At 35.7% G+C, this 14045-nt stretch overlaps 1 protein-coding gene and 1 long non-coding RNA gene across 2 annotated transcripts in view; both read left to right on the forward strand.

Moving 5' to 3' along the window:
- Positions 1–14045, forward strand: part of LOC135075412 (uncharacterized) — a 184318-nt gene that overhangs the window by 103881 nt on the left and 66392 nt on the right. The gene's annotated exons all lie outside the window — the stretch shown is intronic.
- Positions 10778–13433, forward strand: LOC135075534 (uncharacterized). Its single transcript, XR_010258046.1, has 4 exons — positions 10778–10998; positions 11546–11760; positions 11938–12165; positions 12925–13433. It is a non-coding gene; the product is annotated as an uncharacterized LOC135075534 (long non-coding RNA).

The raw sequence follows: 14045 nt of genomic DNA on the forward strand, positions 1-14045 counted from the left end.
CAGTTACCCCAATCTGCATCCGCATAACCTTGAATGCACTTACCCATCGGTTTAAATGTTAAACCCTGAGTAATCGTACCTTTTAGGTACCTAAGGATCCGCTTTGCAGCTCTCCAATGAGTTTCCTGAGGATTCTCTGAAAATTGTGCGAGTTTTGCCGTCGCGTTCGCGATATCTGGTCTAGTCGCTACGCTCAAGAACATAAGTGCCCCTATGAGTTCTCGGAACGGAAAAGACTTTCCTCCTTCATCCTTCTCTTTGCCACTCATAGCTATCTTTCCCATCTCCATTGGAGTTTGTACAGGATTACAGTCCTCCATGTTAAATCTCTTCAAAATGGTCTTTACATATCTCTCCTGTGACATGTGATATTCATTACCATTTTTCTTTATGTCGATCCCTAGACAAAAGGTTGCTTGGCCAAAGTCCTTTAGTTCAAACCTCTTTGCCAGTTCCTGCTTGAATTTATTTATGGTTTCTCTCTTGCGTGAAGCAATTAATATATCATCAACATAGATAACGACAAATAGGTCTGCTCCATTATTGTCACATTTATGATACATACAAGGTTCACTCACTGTTGGTCTCAAACCCATTTCTCTAAGTTCCATGTCCAGCTTCATATTCCACTGTCTTCCAGCTTGCTTGAGACCATATAACGACTTCTTCAAAAGACAGGTGTCACCCCCTGCTTTCATATTCTCAAGCATTTTCACAGCTCTTTTGCCTATTTCGCTTTTTCTGCCATCCAAGCTTATCAGCTTTTCTAAACTTTCTTTCAGCAGTTCTGGAATTCTCATATAAATATTTTCATCAAGATCTCCATTTAAATAAGCAGTATTTATATCTATCTGATCTATGTCCATGCCCATTTCAGCTGCTAAAGCAATCAATAGACGAACCGTTGCTATCCTAGCAACTGGGGCGAATGTCTTGAAGTAATCCAATATTTACAGGTTTATTAAACAATTTTTCATATGGAATTTCTCCATTCAAGCTGCTAGTCGGACATCTGTTACGCAAATAACACGCGGTTGCAATAGCTTCCGCCCAAAAACTTGCTGGTAGACCAGAGGATAATAACATACATCTTGCCTTCTCCAGTAAGGTGCGATTCATCCGTTCTGCAATTCCATTACTCTGCGGTGAATACGGCGTAGTCAACCTCCTTTTTATTCCATTTTCTTGTAAAAATTTCGAAAAATCACTATTCACAAATTCCTTGCCATTATCGGAATGGAAATATTTTATTTGTTTACCTGTCAAATTTTCGATCTGACATTTAAATATTTTAAACTTTGACAAGACGTCACTTTTATTTTTCAACATAAAAACTTCACACCAACGAGTACAATCATCAATAAATGTAACAAAATATTTGTTTCCCGCATTTGATTGAACTCTCATTGGGCCTACCACATCAGAATAAATTATTTTTAACTTTTCGTCACATGGCTGACTGGACTTCACAAAAGGCAACGCAACCATCTTTCCCTTAGCACACACATCACAATCGCGCAATTCAGTATCAGACTTGGTGGCGTCTATACCCGATTTCTTCAGTACTTTCATAAGATCCCTAGCATTCAAATGTCCCATACGCTCATGCCATCTACACAAATCCACATCCTTATCTGATACTACAGATGCCGAAGCATCCTGCTCTCTCAGGTAATACAAATTACCTCTACGATCAGCAGTCAACTTAACTTCACCATCCTTAGTTGCATATGCTACATCACGTTTAAAAGTGACTATACAACCTCGATCAGTAAGTTTAGAAATCGAAATTAAGTTACTACGTAGATCAGGAACTAACAACGTATCTTCAAATTGGATTTTTCGCGTAATATCATCGTTACATGCTAATATCTTGACAGTACCCTTACCTTGCACGGTTGTCAAAGAATCAGTGGCTAATTTCAATTGTTGGTTACTTGGCAATATTTTATCAAACCTGCTTGCGTTGTTACACATGTGCGAGCTGCAACCGCTATCAAACAACCATTCCTGATGAAGACGCTTGGAATCAATAGCTAAACAGTTATCTGAAACATGATACACAGTTAAAGCTTCATGTTCTACAGTCGAACACGACTCAACGCAACTAGATTCTGAAGGTTTCTGTTCTGAAGCCTGAGAAGACTTCTTTTTCTTGCAATCGGATGCCTTATGTCCAAAGTTATGACATTTGAAACATTTATACTTAAATTTTGTTTCAGGTCCAGTCCCATTCTTCTTCTGATGTTTATTTATATACATAGCTCCTTCTATCCTCTCAACTTGGGTATTGCCTCTCGAACTGTATTCTTCGATAATTTTCACCCTAAGTTGTTCAGGCTTTGGCAGCTCGTCTCTACTTTCAATGGCGCATCTGAAGTTCTCATAGCTTGCTGGTAAACTATACAGCAACATAATCGCTAAAAGATCATCATGGATCACGATGTCCATTTCTTCTAACTTATCGACAGCTTCAAAAAATAAATCAAGATGTTCGCATACGTTCTGATCCTCACTCATCTTGTGTAGCATGAGCCTTTTCATCAGGGTTGCTTTTTTCGCAGGTCCACGTGATACGAACAGACTCTCTAATTTCAGCCAAACCTCTCGTGCAGTCTTCAATCTTTTCACATGATGAACAACACTCGGATCCAATGACAAAATCAACTCCGATCTTGCCTTTCTGTCAGCAAAATCCCATGCTGTTGATAATGTCTCATCCGTGGGTTTTGACTTTTCTCCACTTACATATTCCCAAAAATCATTTCTGATCAATAGGGCTTCTACTTGCACTTTCCAACTATCATAGTTGTCTTTTCTCAATAACTCAATACGTACATTCGACATTCTGTTCACGTCACTTTATACGAAATTATTTTCACGACAAACTATTTTAAAATGTTACTTTGCTCTGGGGCTCTGGGCCCATAACCCTTGTTAGGGATATATTAAGTCCGCTACAGAGCAATAAACACAGTGGTTGGTAGTAACATAATAAATATATTGGTATCAAAGCACACGTAGAATATTTACAATAGAGAGTTCGGCACAGCCATTACACAGCTAAAAAACAACATCACATTTGAATATAAATGACAGTTCTATCATAGCGGTTCCAGCTAGCCAGCTCTACGTTATACAGCATGAAGGTGCTCATCAACAGTAACGAAAACAATAGACGTCAAAGTTCCTTTATGGAGTTTATAGGATGATTGTTACACGTTGGCAATGTCAAAAGTTGGATAGAGGGATTGTGAAGTGTGAAGGAGATTTTTCTCCTGACAGAAAAATTATATTTTTGAAAACTTTAATTTTAACTATGCGAATGAAATACTTATTGTCATGGTTATATCGACTTAGGGCTGATTTTTTCAATAATCGGATAACTTTTTATGAGTAGATAAGTTTGGCACTTTGACACCCTGAAAAAAATGTTTCGTACTGATTACACAAATGAGTGACTTGCGAACTGAGTAATAACCTATAACCAAAACAAGGTTTAGCTCATTACAAAATAGTTTGTTTAATTTACACAAAATTTTGTTCTTTTTAACCATAGTACCTAATTAGTAGTAACCTTCAATTCGCAAGTTACTCATTTGTGTAAGCAGTAGCCAAACTATTTTTTTCAGTGCAGTTTTGACAGTTTCAGTATGGGGAAATAAGTAAAAATTTTATTCTTCAGTTACAAGATATCCGACAAAATGAGAAAATCACCCCATGAGGCACTTACCTCGATCGATTTGAAAAAAATTTCACAAACTAATTTATCAAAACTGTAATTTTTTGAAGCTAATCATTATTTATATGAGGCATTAAACACATAAGTACATAACTCAAATGACTACATTATGCGTTGTGACAAAGACTGGTTCAATGTTACAATAGTTATGTATTTTTTATCAGGGTTATTATATCAACACCCTATACATATAGCACCCTCCCCATAGATTGGTACATAAGGAAATTCTTATCAGAAACATTTTCGTCTTCCTTACAGCCGGTTATCCTGCTTAAAACCTCGTAAACTTTTATATTATCACCCAATCCATTTCCTTCTTTCAAGGATAGCCCATCCTTCAAGAAAAGATATAGACATATTTCTTTATGAATATTATAGTAACACACTTTGGAAAATATTGGCGTCTCGCGTTTGTGAAGAATGGAATGGAGACCAACGTTATCGCTCTGATGCTTGATGAACCGATGACATTTAGTAGTAGGGTGGACAAAAAAGCGGGAGATCGTGCTTTATTATGATGTCCATCAGTGGACTGATATAAGCTAGTAATGATGATTTTGGAAGGATAATGGTCTCCCGATTGCTAGCAAACAATAGGTTTTAAGACAACGTTAACTTTAATGGAATTATTTCCGTTATTTGTTGATCTCTAGAAAGTTATTAATAAAGAAGAGTCAATCTTGAACCCTTTTAACTGTGTATTTTTAGTATAATTACATTCCTTCAGTTTGATCTATTTGTCGTAATTTACTACTTCAAAATATTCAAATCATTTCTTTCTTCAACTTCGGTCTACCATTATACTGTCAGTGTCCAATGCTTAAAATATTGTTTCCTGATGCAAGCAAGTGACTTACCGTCTGAAATACAAAACCGACTCCAAGTTTCTCTGCACGCGAGATATTTCTAGATACAAATAAAAATGTCCGCCGCAGAAATAATATTTTTAAACTGGAAAGTCCATAGACAAAAATGACGTGGTTTATTGTAAGTGGTCACGAGAGTTTAGTGTTTATCGTTTAATAAAAGTTCTGAAAGGAACATTATTTAAGCTATTTTCACTCCATAGAAGGTATACAATAAAAGGAAAATACTTATCTTATATTGTGTATATTTCTTGTGAAGTGTGTAATACCAGTAATACTTACATGTGGACTTTTTGTTTCAGGTATCATCTTTCATGTGATTGGTAAGCTTAGTCACGTACAATATAGTTTTTATTATTATAGAACATAAGTAAATACTTGATCTTTTATACTTCTCTGTAACTAACAATGAAATCAACCCTTAAAAATATGTTATGTAAAATATGGTACCTAATGGTATAAATAGGTAAATAAATATCTTAAGTAGCTATTTGAGACTGGATATGATCTGCTGCGCGTTTCCACTACCGTACACTAAGTGCAACGATATTTTGAGGCGACACGTCTAACGTATTGCAGTTTATCAGCTACGTGCTACAACTTCTCATTTTGCTACGACGTGTTTATGCTACGACTACGACGCTATTCTGTGCTACGAATGTTAAGTTACAATATTACTACAATGGACGTAAGACAGCAATGAATGACTAATAAAATGCTATTGTTATTATTAACAAGCCTGTGTTGTGAAAGACGAGTTCATATGTATAATACTAGTAGAAGTAACTTATCTCTAGCTCTGTGAATTTAGTTAACACACATCAAATGTACTGCAATCATCGTCATACTCCTTCGTAGGTACACTGGGTTTCTATCAGTTTTATTACTTGACCATTAAAATGTTAAATGTATCTCAATAAACGTCAATATTTGAAAGAGTCGATTAGAAAGGTAAAGTAAATCCGTTCTGAGTACGAGCAAACACTTGTAGCACTTAAAAAGATTGAGTCCAATAGAGCGCACTTTGTAAAAGAGGTATTTTGATGTCAGCACTTTTTATTTACAGACAGCTTTAATGTCCAACAATTGGAAACTTTCTTTGTCATTCTAGAAGTAAAGCAGGGCATTGGAATGTTGGTCAAAACGTTGGTCAATTCAGATTGCTCAACATGCTGTTTAAAGTACAGAATCGTAATTGTCATTGTACAGGAGAAAATTTTGCTAAATACTGTAGCAGCTTATTGATTTTAATAAGATCTATTCTGCATGAAAAACTTTATTATTTTAATGTAATATTCACTATACAATTAAAGCCTGAAGCTCAATGTAATGCAATTTTTTACTGAATTTACCTACTCACTCTCCTCAATCTTATTTAGATCAAGATCTTAAACGAACTTTTTTCTTTGGAACTTTACTTCAAAATGTACTTGTGGATAAGATAATTGACTTATCATTTACAGTTACGACAAAATAACACAGCCGTAACGACACTCCAGTAAGCAAACTATTATCGAAGCGAGTATTCACCCTCAGCATAAGATTAGAAAAGTGTGAGTCCAACACTCGAGGTACTCTGGATAGATTGAATCCAATCGAACGCACGTCAACGAGCGCTTCGCTGCCGATTCTTATTCCTATTTACTTAAGTACGAGTTAGCATTTCCATTACGTCCTTCTTAACCTGTTACGATAAGTATTTCATACTATACTCTTTGCTTCTTTAATAGTAGTAGCTTCTGCTCATGACTTAAAAGAAAGCCTTCAGCCAGTTTCAACGAATCGGAAAGGAAAAGAGTCAAAAAATGTGTTTTGAATAACCAATCGGATTTCGTTATTTCCATATCATTTCTCTCGCTCAGCTCGATTATTCAAAATACATCTTCTCTCTTCTTGGTGGTCTCCTCTCCTCTCTTCTTGGTGGAAACTGGGCTTTTTTAAGGCATTCGGGATAGAGGGAAACCACAGATCACAGAAACTAAAGGGAGATGTGACAAGGGGGCGGGGCCGGTGTCGCAGCAATATGCCCAAAAACAGAACACATTGCTCGTGACAGCAATGATGATAGCAGCGACGTCATAATGTAAACAGTTCACATTGCTTGTCTAGTACTAAAGATTATTCGAAGGTTGAGCTACCGCGGTGGATAATGAGCACATATTATTTTGATTGCTTTGTGTGTGTGAATTCCTAATGCGACACTGAGTTTCGAACTCAGCGCATTAGTTGGCATCTCTCTATATCTCTATGAGAGTGAAACCAATCGGACGCACTCCGTCAACGAGCGCTTCACTGCCGATTCTTACTTCTATTTCCTTGAAGTACGATTAGCATTTAAATTACACCCAGTTTTATTTGGAAAATTAGGCTAGCTTCTGCGCACAGTTTCAAATGTCAAGAGTCTTTATCCACCCAATTATGGGTGTCTACTAGCTAGAGTAAAGACAAGGAAAACTAAATCTACTTTTATATTCTAGACCAGAATGAAGCTGAATAAAGATTTACTACGGAAGGTTATTCAACTAATTCAATTTTGTTTTTTGATAAAGAATAATGCTAGTTACCTTTCTTAAAGGCTCCACATATTAAAAGGTTTTGGGATTTTAGATAGTAAGGATAATGCACGAAGTCAGAAAGATTATTAAGGAAAAGATTTAAAATCTTTCAAATGTGAAATACAATATTTCTAAACTTATAATGATCTAACATCACAAATTCTTACCTTACATAGATTTCAGAGAAAATACATGGCTTAACAAAATACAAGGATCCCTTTCTCTTTTTAAAGTACAAGTAAAGAACTCTTAATGCAAATAAATTTTGAGTTTGAATAATGGTGTGAGCGACGACCGACGGGCCCAAGCGGCCCCGGTGAGCTACAAATATTCGTAGCTCTTCCGTAGCACTACTACGAAAAATTTCTCCACTGAAAATAAACGTCGCAATATAAATATCGTAGCAGTAACAAATAGCAGCTTTACGCTGTGTTTTCCTTGAAGACATAAGTAGGTAGGTAGTAGTAATTCGAATATTGTTTCAAAACACTTTCGTTTCAGCTAAATGACGTCCACTGCTGGACAAAGGCCTTCCCCAAGGCTTTTCATAACGACCGGTCCTGCGTTGCCCGCATCCAGGTTCTTCCCGCTACCTTCACCAGATCCTTGATTCACCTAGTGGGAGGCCTGCCCACGCTACGTCTTCCGGCCCGTGGTTGCCACTCGAGAAATTTTCTGCCCCAACAGCCATCGTCTCTACGAGCTATGTGCCCTGCCAACACATTTATGTGTCCCAAATATTATACTTGTACCTATTCCGTTGAATGCAGATCGCAGCGTGAATATTAAGGCTGCCCGATGGGTGGATATGTCAGATATGAGTCGCTTAGGATAATTAAATGATAAATAACTAAAAGTTGTTGTTGCAAAATAATACTTTTGTATGGTGCTACAGCGTTGAGTTTGATGTGCCTACGTCTATTTTTATGTTTACTTGTAAACATTGGTATTTGCTCACCGTAAAACGTTTTTATAACACCTTTTTATTATTTCTCGGGGTGTTTATTTTGGTCTAACATGAAAGGAGCGCGTTGTTAGGATGGTTCGTTGTTTCTTCAGCGTTTTTATGAATTTCACTTACAGTACGCAAATGGATTGAATCCATAAGGGACGGGATTTTGCAAATAAGCAGTAGGGTAATTCAAGTGCAATCTGTCATTTCAATCTATTCTATTTGTCATTTAGCTTGTTTAATCTGTGCTGAATAAAGTGCACAATATTTAAGCAGGATATGGTTGCACGCGGATTTTTAGAGAGTTAAATCTTTTGGCCAATAGAAAACGTCAAAATAGTTATTATATGAACTGGGATTGGTCAATGACTTTTGAAATTAAAATCCGATGGCCTGAAAAAATCGGTTTTCCAACAAACGTCAGTTACGCGCAAGGAGGTTTAGCTATTTATCCATCGAAGTTAATAAGGGAGAAGACATAAGACTAATTTTATTATTTGCCTGCCGCGACCCGGTTTTTACGAACAATGACGATGACGAACGATGAACCAGTAACGAGGAGCACACTTAGCAATGCTTCCAGGTTGCGCCTCGGTATCAATTAAGTAACATTTTCCGTTAAGTTTACTTTATGGCCAACTAAAGGACTTTTGCCGTCTCCATGGACAAACTCGAAGTATGATAACTACAGTCATTGTCAAAATTTTGCACTGCCATTGCCGCTGGATACCATATATCGCTACTATATTCATAGATAATAGACTTTCAGTTAATCGTCAAAATTGACATTGTTTTTTAAATAACAACAAATGGTATGAATTTTTAAATGTGATATTTTTATAAAGGTAAGTCCCCAAAACAACATTTGATAGCCTATTTTCTTTCGTTGGCATCTAAGTTCCTGTTTTCTACATATATGTTACTACTACCTATTGGATAAGTAACTAAGAACTTTGTCGTTTATTCCATGTGAACAAAATCCCTAAAAGCCCATTTGTAATAATATTCTTACTAAACACTGCTGAAAAAGGACTAAACTTCTGAGCTATGAACGTATAATCCAGTAGCATTAAGTAGGTAGGTAAGGTACGTATAGCGACGTTGGAACTTGATATAGAAGTTAGCTGTTTTATATTTTTTTTCACAGCAGAAATCTTTATCTTTGATCTTAATATCTGATCGTACGTATTGTCTTTTAAAATATTACATTTGCCTAAATAAAAATAACCGACCTGCTGCTTATGTAAATTATAATTATTTATAACCCTACTTACAATGCATAACAATCATAATTAGGTATTATAACCCTACTTAACAATGCATAACAATCATAAGATAGTTTGGGTAGGTAGGTAGGTACTATCTAGGCCGAAGGTGGAAGCGATCGACCCGGAAATATTCTCAACCATCTCAACTATCATAATATGTATTTAGAACAGTCCCTCCTTACCAATGATATTATAGATAATACCATTGCTCCTTACCATCAATGCAATCGAGCAGACAAAGGACATTGATAAAAATCGCCCTAAGATTTTCAAAGACTTAGTATGTAGGTACCATAATTTTATGTATATTTTATTTATTTACTTGCAAGTGTCCAAACCTATCGGACAAGTTGCAGTTCGAAAAAATATTTTAAAAGTATTTAAACGAAATCAAAGTCACCGACATATTGACAGAGCAGAGACAGAGATGCGCTTTTTTAATTCGATTTAAGTAAATAATGGTATGATCGATTAGACTAGAGTCTAATCATTAGACCTTTAGACGGGCGCAGATCCGCCGCGCCCGCAGCGCTTCAGTGGATTATTGCATTTTATGTATATTTAATCACATTTATTTACCTACATTTACATATTTACTCTTTTCTTTAAGTGTAGACACTGTTTATGTATAAGTCCACTATTGCATGCCGTGGCAACCTATAATTAAGGCAGCACTTAGATTAAGTTAAATACGTTGTAAATATTGATTGTCTTCCAGTGTATGTCTTGTTGGTTGTCCTATTAAATAAATAAAATAAATATTTATAGCAACACAATGTTTAAAAATAAAATTTTTCAAAAACGATCAATTTAATCGATTATGTCTATTCTAAATGGACATCCCTATTTGTTAGTCAAATTGTCATTCACTCGCATCACCTTTTCTCTCTCACTCACTCTTGCTGTGTTGCTGTCTTGCTTGATCCAGTGTTGCCAGAAGGTTACTTTTGTAACCTTTTAGGTTACTTTTGAACTGCAATGGTTACTTTTAGGTTACACTAATGAAAATGTTACTTTTAGGTGATTTTTCAGAAATTGTAGAATTAACTTTTACAGGTTATTCAGTAAAAAATAGCATTTAAACATGAATTTGATTTGTTATTTGTTAAAAAAAAAGAGTTTTAGCGAATGTTTTGTTTTTCGATAGTGAAACGCAAATCCATGAAACGTTTTTATACGACCGGTCACTTTTCGGTCTTCATGGAATGGTCAAAATTCGAATTTAGGTAAACGATTGATGATCAATTGTTCATTTTCCATCCATGAACAACCTTACACAATCGCTCCGCACCCCCCCCCCCCCCCCCCGTATGAAGGTTACTTTTTATTCAAAAAGGTTACATTTTTTTATATTTCTGGTAATTTCTGACAAGACCCGACTGGCAACACTGGCTTGATCCTTCTTTGTGATTCGTTTGTGTTTTAGCTTTTATTTTCGGAACTTTATTAACTACAAACTTGGCTATTCAAACGGACTCTGATTGATTGCAATAACGACATACTCAGCCTGGGATTTACTGTTTTTGTGTGGCTCGGCCAAGGCTCGGCTGGTGGTTCTATGGTGTTAGAAAATGAGCAACTTAATTATACACAACAATGGGCAGCACCTCGATCGGTAAGTACCTACATTTTGCTCTGCAATCTTATGAATAAGTACTAGCCTTGCCAAACTTCTGAATTGCCATTCTCATGGCGGGTTGTCTTGAAATGAATGTTCCGCTATTATCTGTGGTTCAACCCTGGACAGTGTGGACAGCCAGGCCCGATTCGATTGTAAGAAACTAGTCGATGGTACAGCGCAATGGAGGCATGAGCGAAACAACAATTATGTTGACAATCCAGCTGGTTTTGGTGTAAATCTAAGGAATTATTTACTTTGACACTATCTCCCTGCTCTCAATGAAAGCTTGTTTTGTTTTGTTTTTTGGAACTAAGACTACTAGATTATTATTTTTTGTAACTAAGTTTGTAACACGTCATAATTAATTATTATAACAACAATGCTTATTTACTAAAGCTGTTTAACCCTACCCTCTGACCCAAAATTCTACTAACAGCACATAATATTGAATTATCATTTTTTTTATGGTTTGCGGCTCAATTTATTCAACGCACAGGAGTATGTGTGGCATGGCATGCAATGAATCTATTTATTTTTACAGGTTACAGCTCATGATCTTATATGCACAACATGATGGACCCAAGCCCAAGATACAACACAAATGCATCTACTTCAAATCTTAGCAGAAAATGTGTGCTTTGCAGTAGAACACTAGAGCCTAGAACACGTTCACATCAGCTCATGTCCCTGAGAACTAACACTCAACATCATATTAACATCAGGAACATAATTGTGGAACGACTAACTCCATTAGAGGTAATGCACGCTAAAGTCCTTATTTAATAAAATGTTATTGGCTATACAATCAGTCTAATTCTTGTAAAGTTATTGGTTTCTGTAAATTAATACTAAAATAAAATAATTTAAGTGCGGGACATTAAAAAACTGATAATTTTTTTAAACTTATTTCTAATTATTATTATTTTTAAACAGGTTACTGCAAATGACTACATCTGTGGGGCTTGTCACTCATTATTGCAAAGAGATACCACACCTACTTCACAAGACTCTCCAGATATGCCAACCGGTGCCCCGGTAGGTCACCAACAAGTTTGTGTTGGATGTGGTTGTTCATTATTGCGAACTTGAAGTCATTGTTTGGATACAGAGAATAATCAAGATATATTAAACATTGTTCGAAATTGGATTCAACCCAGAGAGGTAAGAGCCCTGCCAGTTTTATAATACATAAAAATAATTATGCCGGTTTATTATAATAATAAAAAAGGTTTTTTCCGAATCAGCCTTCCCATCCTTCAACTCCTTCCATTGCTTTCAATCTGCCACTACTCTCATCCATACAGGTTATACAGGGTGGAAACGATAAGTGATCTCACTCGATTATTTCTAAACTACACAAGATATCGAAAAACTGGTTACTCATCCTGAAAGTGCTTCACGAGCTCTTTCTAACGGTATCAGTAAATAGTTACAGAATTAACTGGATCTATCCGAAAATTCAATGTTTTCAGCCTCCATACTAAATGTATGCCAGCCACACAATATTAAAAGTGTTATAGATCACTTATCGTTTCCACCCTGTATAATACAAATATACTTATATTATTAAAATATTGCAATATTATTACTTACATAATATTAAACATAATTTTTACTATTATAAAGCCAGTTAAAAATTCCCTGAGCCAAATAAACTCAGTAAAGTTTTATTTATACTTCCTGCATAACAACAGACTACTCTTTTAAACTACCACTATTCTCACTCTCAATCCTCGTTCCTCATTCATCCCTTTCGTTTCCTCCATAGACCAATCATTCCTCATCATTCAGCGTTCAAATCATAAATTATCTTTCATCACTCATCTTACTATTCCGTTACACACAAAAGTCGTTAATCCTATATAAATATTGCTCTTCTTATTGTTGAACTGTGAATCTGATGTTTTATTTTATTTTCAGATTCGTCCTTCAGATCTTCTTTGCCATAGATACTATCAGAGAGCACGAATTACTACAGTTGGTGCTTATTTAATGAAGCTGAGGACCGGTGATTCAGATGACAGAATAGCTACATTACTTGGCATTTCAAGGAGTACTCTTACAAAATATGTAATGAAAGCACGCAGTATGATGGAGGAACATTTCGTACCAGCACATTTAGGGTTACAACATATTAGTAGAGAGGAAGTAGCCCAAAGAAACCTTTATGTTCCAGTCTCTTTTCGGGAAGCCAGGAAACGATTTACCACAAAGAAAGGCTATTGTCATCATGGATGGTACATACATACATTTATGTGCAAAAAAGTAGCAATTATGCATACCAAAAAAAAAACTTATTCCCTATACAAATATCGGAATCTCGTTAAACCATTTATGGTACTTTGTTGTGATGGCGACATCATTGATGTATTGGGCCCATATTTAATAGAAAATGTAGAACATGACCATTAATAAATAATAAGTACCTACATACGTATTTTCATTTATACCTACATAACTGCCTACTTACCCTTGGGTCGGAATAAAGATATTTTTGGATTTAAATGTAAGTAAAATATATTAACTTCTTTTTAAAAAATGTTTGGCTTTTCCGTAGGCATTCCTATTTTTCCAATACGCAAAGTTCTATTTGCTGCTATTCATACGGTTTGACAAAGGGGTTCTTTAACGATCTACGATTTAAAGTGTAATTAAGACGTCTCTCCTACATATCTATACCTACTTATAATAAATCTGTAGAGAGGTCAATTCTGTACATGAAATATAATTTTCAAAATAACTATCAGGGGGTGATACTGATGCCAAAAATGCAATCAGTAAAATTTTTGTCTGTCTGTCTGTCCGTCTGTATGTTCCTTATAGAAATAAAAACTACTCGACGGATTTTAACGAAACTTGGTACAATTATTCTTCATACTCCTGGGCAGGTTATAGTATACTTAGGAATTCTCACGGGAACAGGAATTAGCGGGAAAATCCTTTTGTATGAAAAATCTAAACCGCTTAAGTTAGACGCTTTAAATTTCGCACGTAGGTACTTTAGTAAACTAATTCCCACGGGAACGGGAATTCGCATTATT

The sequence above is a fragment of the Ostrinia nubilalis genome, chromosome 10 (genome assembly GCF_963855985.1).
Source record: "Ostrinia nubilalis chromosome 10, ilOstNubi1.1, whole genome shotgun sequence".
NCBI lineage: Eukaryota > Metazoa > Arthropoda > Insecta > Lepidoptera > Crambidae > Ostrinia > Ostrinia nubilalis.